The sequence below is a fragment of the Taeniopygia guttata genome, chromosome 5 (genome assembly GCF_048771995.1).
Source record: "Taeniopygia guttata chromosome 5, bTaeGut7.mat, whole genome shotgun sequence".
NCBI classification, from domain to species: Eukaryota; Metazoa; Chordata; class Aves; order Passeriformes; family Estrildidae; genus Taeniopygia; species Taeniopygia guttata.
The window spans coordinates 2,319,457-2,333,546 of record NC_133030.1 but is presented as its reverse complement, the minus strand read 5'-3'; positions in this window follow the sequence as shown (position 1 = coordinate 2,333,546).

The window sequence follows — 14,090 nt, the reverse complement described above, 5'->3', positions numbered from 1 at the left end:
TCCTGCAGGGCAGCGTGTGGGGCTCTGCCCTCAGTGGGATGGTACAAACATTAAATACCACAAACTACCTGTGCTGGATTTACAATAACGTGCCAATATCTGTCACCTACGTTGGACAGTGTGTCCCCAGCCTGAACCAACAGAAAAATGCCAACACCACAGTGAAACATGGAGGGCATGAAGAAGGAGAAAAAGGACAAGACACACCCAATTTCCTCCATCTTGTCCCCTTTGGACCCCTAATCCAGAATCCTGAAATTTTACTTTTGCACCCGTACCACACTTATTACTTATATCAAACACTCAGAGCTTGTAATTCATCCTGTAAGATTGAAAACTCATTTTCATGGACAGAGATCACAGACAGTGTCTCTGGGGGCTCTGTCCAGGGGAGTTCCTGACCCCTGCCAGGGTCCCAGACCTTCCAGGGCAGCCAAAGAGAAGCCCTGGATTCCCACAACTTCTAGTTCTGGTTCTGCCAAATGTGTCTGTTCAACTTCTCACCTCCTTAATCTTGTTTAAAAAAGAGATGAAAATTCAGCCTGTTCAACTCTAGACCAGAGACCTCCTGCTTCCCACTTTCACCTTTCCCACGAGAAACTGCAGTCTACTGTCAGGAAGCAGCCCCAGCTGAGGACCAGGCTGTGAAATTCCCTTCTGCTGTAGATGGCTGAGGGGTTGGTCTGTGTCCCTGAGCACCAGGGTGAGTTTCCTGAGCAGCACAACTCCCTGGCTGCTGGGGCACAGGGCTGCTGCCTGCTCTGGATGTGGATTGAGGTTTCTGTTCTCACACTCTTCCCACCCAACAAAAACTCTTGGTTTCTCCTCCTCTGGTAGTCAGAATGAATTGGACAGCAAATGAGGGTTGCCATGGCCTTGTAGTAGGGCTTTTTTATTATGGTTTTCCTTATCAGCCATTTGCTGCTGATTTGTCCTTGATGCTGGGAACAGGGGAGTCAGCTATGGTCTTTTCTTGAATCCAGTAGTCAGTCCTTCTCTTGACTGTACACTGAAACTGTCGCCTTTAGGTTCTGACAGTAATTTTTCTAATAAAAAACTCCTAATAAAAGTCAATCAGCAAATTCCTTATCGCTTTGTGAAGCTCAGTTAGTGAATAACACACACAAACTGGCTCAGAGCAGGGGTCAGTATGTGTGCCATGCTGTCAGATTTGCTGCTGATTTATGGAGAGCTCAGTTTGGATCAAGCTTTGGTGCAATTCCATTTGGCAGGTGTTAGGGTTGATTTGGGATTTTGTACTGGTAGGTTGTTTTGGTTTCTTTCACCACTCAAAGTCTGAGACCACTTCCAGCTCATACATAGAATATTCTTGATAATTGGCAGCTGCCTATTTTTCCCTAACATCATTCTCATAAGAGGTAGAACAGCTCTCCCCGAACTTTCCTTTTAAACTTCCCCAAAATGAGAGACCCAACCCGAGAGGTGTTAACCTGGGAAATGATAATGTGAAAATTCAACAAAATTCTCAGAAATTGTTCTGTAGAAATACACTCTTCAAATATAGGGACCAGAATCCTCTAAATGAGACATGTTTTCCCAGCTGGTTCATGGTAAGCGTATTAATATTTCATTTTAAAATATTTCATTTAAAAGGTGCAAAGACATTTGGGAGATTTTGAAGCCTGGCTACAAGCTGGTATCTTGAACTTGTTCTCCAGATGAAGGAATGTGTTCCCTGTCAAATGTGCATTGTGTATTCTGCTCTTAAAAATTATCCCTGTCTGCTAGCTGAGTAAAATAAGTCATCCTTTCACTGCTTAAAAATACCTTTGTTCTACAGCAACGCATTCCTCAAATGCATTTAAGTGATTGTGATTTAATCAATTTAAAATGTAAGTAGATAGCTGCTTTATCTTTATAAAACACAGTTTCATTAAAATATCAAATTAATTTTAGGGTACTTTTCTGGTGTCTGTAGCTAAGGACAGAATTTTTATTTTTATTTTTATTTACATTTATATATGCATCCTTGGTAGTTGGTGAAGCAAAAACATAATGATAGATGTTTTCCTGAAGTGAGAATCTGAGTGTAGACCTCTAGGGTAAATAATGTTAGATGCTACCAGGAGATGTTAATGGAGATGAATTAATTTTGAAAAGACTGAGTAAGAGACAAATCTTACTGTTAAAAGAAAACAGCATACAACCAATTAGAGTAGGAGCAACAGAATAATAGGATAGTTGTTCTTGATGCGAGAGTGACATGATGCTACATGAAATTTCTTTGGAAAATTATATTTTGTTCTTACATAGCAATAAGGAATTTGACAGAGAAAAATATGATCATTGTCTTAGACTCTTCTCCCTGATGTGAAAGACTGCATTTCTGCCTGTGTGTCAATACATTGAGCAGTATCTGTTTGACCAAAACCAGGAAGGAGTGTTTTAGATCACTTCCATCTCCATCAGGAGATTTTTTCCTACCTGGCTCAGGCTGAGACCTTGTCTGCCTGCAAAGCACATTAATGGTTGATTAATGGCTGGTGCATGGGCAGCCTTCTGCAGGGAACTGCTGCTGGAAAAAGGGCCAGAATTCACAGAGAAACTCTGACTGGACAGGCAGTTCCACGCAGCTCCTGACATTTCTGTGTATGACCAGAAGCTCTTGCTTCCTTTGGGTAGGTAGAAAAGTCATGAGTAGATGCTGAGGAAGAAATAGGAAAAAGAGGCTCCCACCATACTCTTGCAAAATTATAATACAATACTATCAGAATTAGAATTTTACTATTATTTGTCCATTGTGGGCATATCAAAATAAATATACAGCTTTAATGGAAACCTTATTTTCTTAAATATTGTTACAGAAGTAAAAGAAGAAAAAGAATGTTTCTGTGATTTTTATTTTCTACCTCTCCTTTTTCTCTCTCTGTATTTATGTGCCAGAGTTGAGTTGGTATTGGAACACAACTGAATCCCTAATGGCCTCCACTATTTTTTTTCCCTGAGATATTAAAAGAAGTGCTGTAAAGGTCAGACTGAGGAGCCTGAATTCTCCTTTGGCTTGCCTTGTTTTTCCTCTAGTATTATTCCACTGCCTCTTGTGTTTACTTTTGATATAAAATGCTGTATGAGGAAACTGAAACCACAGAGCAGAATACAAGAAGTGAGGCAGCACACTTTGGAGCTCAGGCCTTCTCTGCAAATAGCTTCTGTTCCCAGATATTTCTATTTTTTCTTCTGTGTGCAACAAATTTCAGGTAGCTACTAATGTAGCCAGAATGCAAATGCAACAGTGTATACTCAGTTATAACAAATGTTCTATTAAACAGGTAATGATAATGATAATTATATGGCTTGTGAGGATTTAACAAGTGTGTCTAAAGTCAGGCATGCCCGTAAACCTGTTATTCTAATTTTTCAGATGATATAACAACAAGTATTGTGTTGCAATGCAGCAGAACATAGAATTATCTGTAGCATCAGAATTACCTCAGTCCTGCACACTGAGTGCAAGGTACTTTGTCTAATTTAACCAGCTGAGAAACTAATCTGAGCTTTTCAAGTTTCTGCCTTTGCTTACCTTTATTCTGTAGCAGCAGGTGTCAGGAGCATCTCCTGCACTCCCTTGAGCACTGTGAAAAGCACCCCAACCTCTGTATGGAGAAAACCACCTTTGCTTGTGTCTCCTTTGCTCTACCCAAGGCATAGCTACATTTTCTATAGTGCTATCTAATATTCCCCTTTGCATTCTTTGACATTGTCTAGCAATTCAGTCTGAACACAAGAATCTAGGTGTTTAAAAGACCAAGTAATTAGCACTCCACTACTAGGATGCAGAAATATCCCCCTTCCACCACAAAAAAAAAAAAAAAAAAAAAAAGCCAAAAAAACCCAAAAAACAAAACAAAACAAAAAAAAAAAACCCCACAAACAAAAATCAACAACAAAAACCAAGTCCAAAAGCAATATGAAATTTAAACATTAAAGAGGTTTAAGGTTTAAATATTAAGGCATGGATTTAGAAGTCAGTGTTGCACTTAAAAAGAGACCTCAAGGTTGAATGGAATGTGAACTCCATGTAATAATCTGGTGTGTATCCCCAGTGAGCAGTGGTGCAGTGTAGGACAGAGCTCTCCCTGGACAGTAGGGTGATGCCTCAGGTTTTAGTTTTTATATTTTTTATTATTTTCAAATTCTGTGCTGCTTTAGTGTGCAATTCTGAGCTCCACATGAGGGGATGCTGAGCTCTCTGCACAGAGCAGGGACACAAAACAATTCCTTCTCCAGATGGGCACCAAGGACAAATGATCCAAATCTCAGCCCCAAGAGCACAAACACCGTGGGCTGGAGAGAGAAAAACAAGCAGGATGGGACTGCCTGGGCTGGAGCTGGAATGGGACAATGAACTCCAAGGTGCCAATGGAGCAGAACTGATCCCAGGGAGAGCCCCCGGGAGCGCTCGTGCATTTTGGGACCATTTTGGTTCATCTTGGGTGCAGCCCTGGCTGGGCTCTGGTGCTGCCCAAGGTGGATCCATGGAGGAGATCCTTTTAATCAATCCCTGCTTTATCCTCCAGCCTCTGCTCTAGGCCAGCCTTCCCAAGGCATCACGTGGCAGCAGCCCCATCCCAGTAACTGCACTCGGCACTTTGGGAGATTTGCAGAGAGGCAAAGACCAATTCTGGTAATATCCACACCCAAGAAGTTAGAAAGTCATATTTGAGCAGTGGTTCTGAATGCATTCTACTTTGCAAAGTTTTTATAAGGAAAGGCAAATTGGCTACTTTAATTGCTATACATAGGTGTGTGGCAACAGGCATTTTGGCTGTTTCCTTTTTTATTTAATTTTATTACATTTGTTTCTCATTTCCATTGATGGCAGTAAATTAGTATTACATTGTTTATTCATTTGGGAGATTGTTATTAATCATGCTTTACCCATATTGTTTTGCATGGTAAAAGTCTTGTCTTTTCCAAGAGCCAACTTTTATTCTTTCTGCTTCTACAGTATTTAAAATATAGAAATTTTGCTATAGTCAACTTGTCTAGTTACCAATTGCATTGCAAATTTTGTTTGGGTCAGTAGAAGGGCTGGAGCTGTCAGACATATGCTAAAAATGAGCAAGACAGAACACCTGGAGTGACTTGATTGGAAAAAAAAAAGTATTTATAAAATTAATTAGGAGAAGAACCTGAGAAAATTGGAAGAAGTCTTTCTGGCTGAAAGAACACACACTATTCTTTTAGGCTGCTGGAGAACTTGTTCACATAAATTTTTTGAACTTGAGAATTCAGGATCTGCTATCAGTAATATCGATGCATGTGTGGGATATAATAAATCCATGTTCATGGTCTTACTTTCCATTCAGCAGAACAATAACTGCACTGGAATTGTCTGCCTTCAGATAATGTACTAAGTTCTGCTGGCACAATTCCAATATCTGGAAACATTATGGTTGTATTTTAGTATTAAAAAGTGTCAAACACCCATTTTCTTTATTTATCTTTCCATCCTGTTTTGTAGAACAGATTCATGCTTCTCCTAAAAGGTTGTGTTATCAGGTCAAACATGCTCCATGCTGGTAAATATCAAACCAACCTGATGGTTTAAGGGAAAATAAATTACCTGTTTAGTCTGGCAATAAGTAGTGATGGCAAGGCTTAAATAGCTCTAGACCTCTAAGTAAGCACTTGCTCCCAAGCAAGGCTCTTCTGTAACTAGGTTAAAACATAAATAATCTGCTGTGTTTGCCTATGTTGGCTGGGAATAAGCTGACCAGTAATCTGTTTATAGAAAAATGCGCATAAATCAAAGGAGATACACAAGCATAAATCTGCAACAACATATGTATGAACTGAGGTTTTATTCTATTTGTGAAGCAAATAGAGGGGTTTGCACCCAGAGTTTATGATCATAGCACACACATGTTTTCTCTTAAAAAGGCAATTCTATCAATAATATCCAGAAAATATTTCTTGCTTCCCAGGAACACTCTGCTCCCTTGCCCCTCCCCTTCTCTCTTTCTCCTGCTGTTTGTAGCTTAAAATAGATGAGAATATTGTACAGGAGATCTGTAGGCTTTTCTGGGTTATTTCCCTCTCTGAAACTATTTCCTTTCAGTCTCATAGCTGCTGGTTCTCAGGCGTGTCAGGTGTTCCTGCTCCTTGCTCTGGGGCTGCAGACTGTTCAGTTATCCTGGGGGGAAATTGAATTCCATCAATTACCTGAGCTGTATGCTGAATACAAGAGGTGGCTTTGCCCTTAGTGCTCATGCTGGAATAGTTTTAGCCATGGTAATAGTCTCCTGGCATATTGAATAATATTTAATATTTTAATTTAATATTATTGAATATTATTGATTACAATAGCACCTTAACCAAATTAGTGTAGAACTATCCTTATGGGTATAGAACATTTCTAAACTAGCTGAGGTTGATAAAATGATGCTCGATTTCCAGTTGAAGTTTATTACATCTTAACAGGAGAACAAAACCCCTCGTGCTTTAAGCAGACCCTGATTTTTCCTTGCTTTTGTATCACTGGTTTTCCTGCTGGTTTTTTTTTTCCAATGTCTTGCCTGAATTTTGCCATCTTGCAGTGCACAGAAGTACCCTGCTCACGCAGAACAAAGAGAACAGGCTATTCTAAAATAGCAAAAAAGAGAAGCAGTAAACCCAGACTTAGAGAAGGGGAACACATGGGACCAAGCAAGATAAATTAGTGAGTAGCAGATGACACCTGGGGTGAGATTTTGAGAGGAGAAGCTGACAAAATGTACTAGCCTGCAGGGAAATAGGTTACCCACCTGCCTTGCTGTGACTGGAATGTCTCTTCTGCTTGTTTGCCATCCTTAGGAATCCGTAAGATTATTTTTACTGCTTGCAGTAAGACACTGCTTAATGGAGGCCTAATTCTAGGGGGCAAAAATAATAATTAAAAAAATAGCTGATGGTTGTATTTTTATTGGCTAAAGAAAGAGAAATAGCAGGTTTCTGGCAGCCCTGCAATGTGGTACCAGCTACAACACAAACAGAAGCAGAATTTTGTTGCAGGTTGCAAATTTATTTCTGTGTCCTTGAGAATCTTCACAGGAGTGCAAGCATAGCTCTTCATTTGCAAATTGTTCAAGTAGTTATCATTCTGGTGTTACCTTATCTTATCCTAATTTCCTTGGCTTGTAATAGCTGTGGCCTATTTACTTTAGAGGTCTAAATCATGGTGGTTTAGCAGAGGCTTGGTTACCTGGGGCAGTTTCTATTCCCTCTGGAGGCATGCTTTTGTGATTATCATGTTTGTAAGCCTGGAGCAGCAATCAGCTCCAGATGGCCCAGTTTCAAGCTGCTGACATGATTCTTCTTTTTTTTTTAACAATTATTTATTTCTTATTTCCACAAAGTCCATTTCTTACTACAAGTGAATTTGCTGCGATTTAAACTTTTTTACCAAGCTATTCTAAGAGCTGCTTCACTTGCTGTGTCTCCTTCTTAGGGTAACTTTTGAAGACTTTGAAATGTATCTCATTTTTCTTCTGAAATACAGAGCTGGGTAAACTGTGAAATCTCAATGCCACTTACCTTTGAAAGCTATGAGAACCATGCCCGAGTATTTGGAAATGAAAATTATTATCAAAATAAAATGACCCCAATTCAAAAATCAAAATGACCCAAAGTCAAAATTACCCCAAATCAACTTATATTTTGTCTGTTTCATCATGGTTAGACATCATCATGACTTCACCATGGTTAGAAATACCTTCTTTCACTTATGGAATTCTGCAATTTTATGGATGGTGTAGTTAAAAACTTGTGAAGAGGTTGGTATTTTTTCTCCAGTGCACCCCCTTAATTTTAACATTTCATTTGAATCTCAGCTTAGTTGCAGTCCACTTGACCACAAAGGTGTTGAGTGCCAGTCCCAATCCTTGCTGGCCCATGAGCACTGGTTTCAGAGAGATTTCCTGTGCAGTCCTAGTTAGTAGTTTTGTCTGCAATTAATACAGCACAGATCTCAAATTGATCCCAGCCAAGTTAAGGACCCTTTGTTTTTTCATTGACTTCTTATTCAGGGTAGTCTTGATTACTCAAGTTCTCTTCTTTATTAAACTCTGATTTGGACATTGTGGTCTTGGAATGTTTAAAAGTTCTTTCTTTTCATTGTTTTCTGGATGCCATGTTATAGAATGGATTTGTCCTTTGCTGAAAAAATTGGAGCTTACCTAAGGCACTTTGAGGAAAGGGTCACGGGGCATAGCTCCAAGAAATCACCTGCTAAATGCTTTGAGGTGGAAAAAATACCATCAATTTACTGTAAGTTGCCTTCTCTTACCACCTGCTTCAAATAGATGGCATTACCCCTAAGAATTATTGACATTATCCATCAGAATTCAGCCAATATTTTCAATGAAAACATTTCTATTGTTTTTGTGAAGACCATGCAGTGCTTCAGACCAGACTTTGTCATTTGATACTTGCTAATAGTTCATGACTGCAGTGTTTGCATTCCTTACCCAGCTTAAGTAACAAACTGTGTTGGATAAGGAAGGTGTTCAGGAAGTGATAAAGAGATTAAAGCCAGAAATTTACTTCTGTGTCCCAAACAGAAGATGAATCAGACATAGCCTTTTTGAAATCCTTATTTCCCTTTGTTTGTGTGTATATGTGTATGAGAGATGCCATTTTTCCTGGGACGAGAATAAAGAACAATTAAATGTGGTGGAAATGTAGCTGAATTAAGTGCTCTGAGTTCTTCATATGTTTACAGAGAATGAAAGCAAGATGTTTGAAAGCCTGTCCCTGGCAGCACAGTAACTTTGCACTGCCAGGAGACCCAGCATGCTCCTCCAAGGCCTCCAGTCCTAGCCACTGTCCCCAGAAAAGGTGGAGATATCTTCATTTTGAACTATTTCTTAATTTCCTGTGCAGAGGCTTGCATTACAGATGAATTGAGCAGGCATGCTTGTGTTAGCATTAGGCTTACTGTGGAGTGCTGAGATGAGAAGGGACAGACACACTTGTACAAGCAGTGTAAGTTCAGCTTGCTTTATTTTGGTACTTTGAGGCAGCATCACTTTTTCTACCAGCAAGGCAAAAGTGGTGAGGCTGCTCACAGAAACAACTATGAGTATTAGTAAGTGAAATACAATTTTGGCAAGTTTTCCTTGGAAATAGAAGGGAAAAGCAAAGCAAAATTAAAAATATTGTCATATTTTTCCAGCTATATGTGTGGGAGCAATACTATGAGGTATCTTGTCTGCCTGTATAGTAAGGAGCACAAACAGTAGGATTTTTGGTGAAATTGCATTTTAGTGGTTGGCACACTTTATCTGGTTAAATTCAGTGCATTCCAGGTGTGGGTTTCCATGCCCAATTATGTTAGTATCCAAGGCGTTATTTTAGGCATTTTTCCCAGTGAATATTCTGGCAACTTTGACATAAAAAGGTGTGTGAGTGCAGCTGGCTTTTGTTTTGTTTTCTTCTGTGGAGCTTGCTTCCACAGATAAACTCTGAGAACATCTGTTGTGAAGAGCCTTGCTGGGGAGACCGGTAAATGAAAGTTTGTTTTTTGAGTCCCAAAGTAAATTTTCACAGGGAAAAGTGTCCTTGTCCTCTCGTCCTACCAAACTGAGTACATAGGTAATGCTCCATAACCAAAAATAGACATGCCTAGGAAGTTCTGATGTTTCTAGATGGAGATGGGTCAAAATCAAGTATTCAAATATTTGAAAACTTGCTTGAAATTCAAGTGTTCGCTTGACATGGAGGCTTTAGAATTCACAGTTTGAATCTGGAATGTCTTACATGATCAAGAGGTACTTAAAATTCAAGTCCTTCTGGAGTTCAAAGTCTCATAGTAAACTTGTTTGTATCAATGTCTTGCCTTGCCTGTCCAAAGCCACATCATGCTGGCAGTTTACAATTTCATGCTGTACTTCAGTGGACTCGGCTCTTGAGAAGATTTACTGACAAAAATATAAACAGTTTAAATCCTGACCACATGCAGATCTTTCCAATTATAATGTTTTGCCAGTCTTTACCTCCCATTATGATCCAAAATGATGCTTTCCTTTTCAGAAGAGTATTAATTTAATCTGACAAGAATTTAGCCACCCTGATTGCATTCTTAGTGCTCTGGGCTCTTGGGAAGACTGGAGCATTTGGGGTCAGTTCTCAGGTCTGAGCACACAAAGAACCATTGATAAAAGTTGGAAAAAAAAATTCTTCTGCTGCTGATTCTGCTTTTCTCAGTCTCTCAGTTTGGAGTTCTAATGATCTGATGTGAGTGAGAAGCTCTGTCCTCTCATGTGATTATTTTTCCCCCAGGGATTTGAGAATAATATTAATTTCTACCCATGTGTTGGGGGAGCATAATGCTCCTGGGAGGATTTTGCTGCCAGGAGCTGGATGATCCTGCATCTCTAGAAGTGAGGCTGAAAATGTCTGTAGTTCTCCCATGTTTCAAATTCAAACTTTTCTTCTTGGTAATATTCTAAGACATCAGAATTGGGTATCTTCAAAAAGTACTTTCATCTGCTCAAAATAAGTTCCAGACATTTTTCTGATGGTGTTTAGTTAACTACTGCAAATTTTGGAAAAAGTATAAAAAGCTGCAAATAGCTTATATTTTCAAAAGAGATTGTAATCTCTGTCAGAAACTGAGCTCCTTGCTGGCTTGATGATACTGGGATGAGGAACATAAGTGCCAGAGTATATTCTATTTCTGCCTACTTTTCCCTGCAGGCCTCCTGTGTGTGACACATGTGAATGGCACAGGACAGGGTCCTGCAGAGGTTGTACCTTCTGAGACACCTTTTCTGGGGCTGCATCTTATTTCCAGTGCTAGGGCATGAGTGACTTTTACACATTGTAGAAAATTCCTTTAAGGTGGCTTTCAAGAGATGATTTTTCAGAATCTAAATGGTGGATTTTAAGGTACCTTTGGAAAAAAAAAATTGATTAATTCAAACTTCAGTAAGAAGTTTAGCTTTCACACAAAGCCAATGTGGGATTGGGAGGGAGAGTAAATGATTTGCAGCTCTCCAGAGCATTTTAGAAACTGTTCTGGCATGGCTGTTCAACAACAGAGCAATTCCTAGAGGTCAGCACAAGCTGTCAGGTCTGCTTGCAGCTGCCCTGTGCCAGTTAGTCTCCTCTAATTGCAGACAGGACTTGTCCACTACAGAGAAATGTCATACCCTGTTCTGAGAGGAAGATAGAGTCTATAAGAGACTGGTTATTTATTTGCATATTTTTAGTGTTTGAATGCACACCTACCAAAAATTTGCACTTTAAAGGATGCCTCTATTTTATATTATGACATGTACATTATCATTTACTTGTGCAGTTCTTTCAGCTAAATTTAGAAAGACAGTTTTAGGTCATGAAGTCTAGAGAAACATTTCAAATACAGAAAAAGAATATGTACCATTAATATGCCATGTATGAATTTATGTGGGTAACATTTGAAATGGAGATTGTTCATCATTCTCCATCCTAGCAGATGTTACTCTAATGGCTTCTGACTGGAATGTTACATGCACATATGCACACACAGAGCACTTAACCGTAAAAAAGTCTGGGCATTCTGTGGTGTTTAGGATGGATTTAGTTAATTGAGTATTGATTTAAAGAACTTGGAATACAACTGTCCTAAATTCTTAGTTAGGACACTTCTATGGCATTGATGCTGTACAAGCATTAGTCAGTGTGACTGGAATAGGACAGAATTGACTGTAGGAGAATGACCTGAATTGGGAATGGGATCAGTGCTGAAATCCACACTGAACTGACAGTGGGGTGAGAAATGCAGAGAGCAAGGACTGTGAGTGAAATATTCTTCCCAGTAAGCTTTGCAAGTAGAAAACCATATAAATTAGCTGAGAAAAGTCTGAGACCTATATAATCTTCACTGAAGATAAAGTTTCTTTTAATTTACAAGAGGGATTCCATAATTTCACAAACCCAGCAGCACTAATTACCATATTTATATCCAGTTCAGAACAGTTAGTCTGAAATTATTTCTCATTTTCTTTCACACCAATGTATATATTATCATTTTATTTAGGCTTGTCAGGACCCTCTCTTTTTTGTGGAGAACATGTACTATCTTTTACAAGTGTAAATATATAATCTTCTGGTGTGAATGTATAATCTTCTATGACCATGGGCACACACATAAATATATTATATATAAAAGTATACCCACATACACTTAAGACCTTCATATTTTTCAGGAGAGAATTTTTCATTACCTTGTTATATCACACTAAGACCTGAAGTGCCCTTTATATCAGTTGTAAAGGTGTCAAGTTCTATTAATAAAAACTTGGACATGAGCATGGCTTGGAAAACAAATTTGTCTTTAGAAATAAGAATGTCATTCATCTTCTGTGGTACAAAAAAAAAAAAAAAAAACCAAACAAAAACAAAAACCAAACAATCAAGGCATTTCCTAAAACTTTTAGGAAAAAAAGAAATTATTAATTAATTAAATTACAATTATGTAATCCCTAAATTTTATTAAATGAGCAGAGTAAAATCAGTAGAAAATAGTGGTAGGGAAAGATACCTTTCAGGTTTCAAGTTCTAAAATTACTCTTCTTCTCCTAGAAAGCTTTAGTACAGAAGACCTATTGCCCTGTTGTGTGTCCTCAACTGACTCTCCTATATATGGCCATAAGATGGGTGGGTAATGCTGTCTAGGGGAAAACTGGAGTAAAAATAACCTTCAGCTAACCTGCTCTGGCAAAATTTCAGGAAATATTTTCTGTGTTTTGTCTACCTTCAGAGCTTAAGTGAACAACATGGCTCTGAAATTTGTATTTAAAAGTGTACGAGCTCTAGAAAGCCAAGTATTGTAGAATACAACTTTTCCACACTTTCAATATCTAATAGTGCAAGGAGATCCCCCACATTCATATTCTTGAATAGTGATGTTGAGTCATGAAGAAAAATCATGCAGAGGTATGCTGTAACCTAGTGGTTTCTTTATTCTAAGAAATTACACTTCTCAAGTGCATGACTCCCTTTCTGCCTGTCAGGCTATTTACTCAGCCTTTCGGCTGTTTACAGTCTCAATATGATGAGCTTGAACTTATCAGTCCACATGACCCACCGAACCTCTTGTCGCTACCAATTCTTAGTGCTGGCTCTGCACTGAGACCTGTGTCTCTGTTTCCCTCTGCTGTTCTGCTCAGACATTGCTTGCTTTTCTAGTTTTCCCATTTTTTTTTCCTGCGCTTGGGAAGCCACACTTAGCTCGTTTCAAAGCCAAATTGTGTTCCTTGCTCACTTACAAACATCTGTCAGAGGGTCTCCAAAGCTGTTGGAACAGCTGGTTTATGGTGTGTCTGGAATGCACAGAAATATTGGGATGCAGATGTGCAAAAACCCTGGAGGGCACAAAGTCAGCTTTTTGAGGGCATACAGTGGCGTGACAAGGAGAGAGATGTCACATCCCACCTGCTGGATGGAAACTTCTTTGACTGTAGGTGAGATGAGCTGAAAGGAAAGCCCCAGGAGGGAAAACAGTTTTTCCACCTGTGGGTTTGTGAAAGCCTGTAAGCAAAAGACAGGGTGGGATGGAAGGTGGAACAGAAGAGGGAAACTTCCACGTGGTTTCCTAGATCTGCTGCCATTGAGGGAAACTTTCAGATTTTTAATCAGTAGAAAACAAAATTGTCTGAGCAGAATAAAGATACCTAAAAATATATTTTAGATTTATTTTCTTTTGTGAAACATTATTACTTTAAACATATATATATTTTTTCAACTAACGTAAAGCTTAGGTTGGGCTGGTTGCTGAGGTTTGCCTGAACTCATGCCTTGATTCTTCCTCTCACTGAAATATTTCTTTTTCACGTGTTTTGCTCTTACTTTGGGAGGCTTTAGGGAAGTTCTGCCACTTTCCTGTACCTCAGCACCCCTTTAGGGCCTCAGTCCATGAAGAGTTGCAGAGGCTGACACGGGGTCAGAGCAGTGGGGAGCTGAGGGCAGACACTTAAAGTCATGCACTGCTGGATCTGAAGTCCAGGGAACTCTCAGGACTTTGGGCCTCTGAGCCAAAGCTTAGAATTAAACCCAGGATTTGATCTGAGACCTTGGAAAAGGCTCCCAAACTGAGGTGCTAGAAG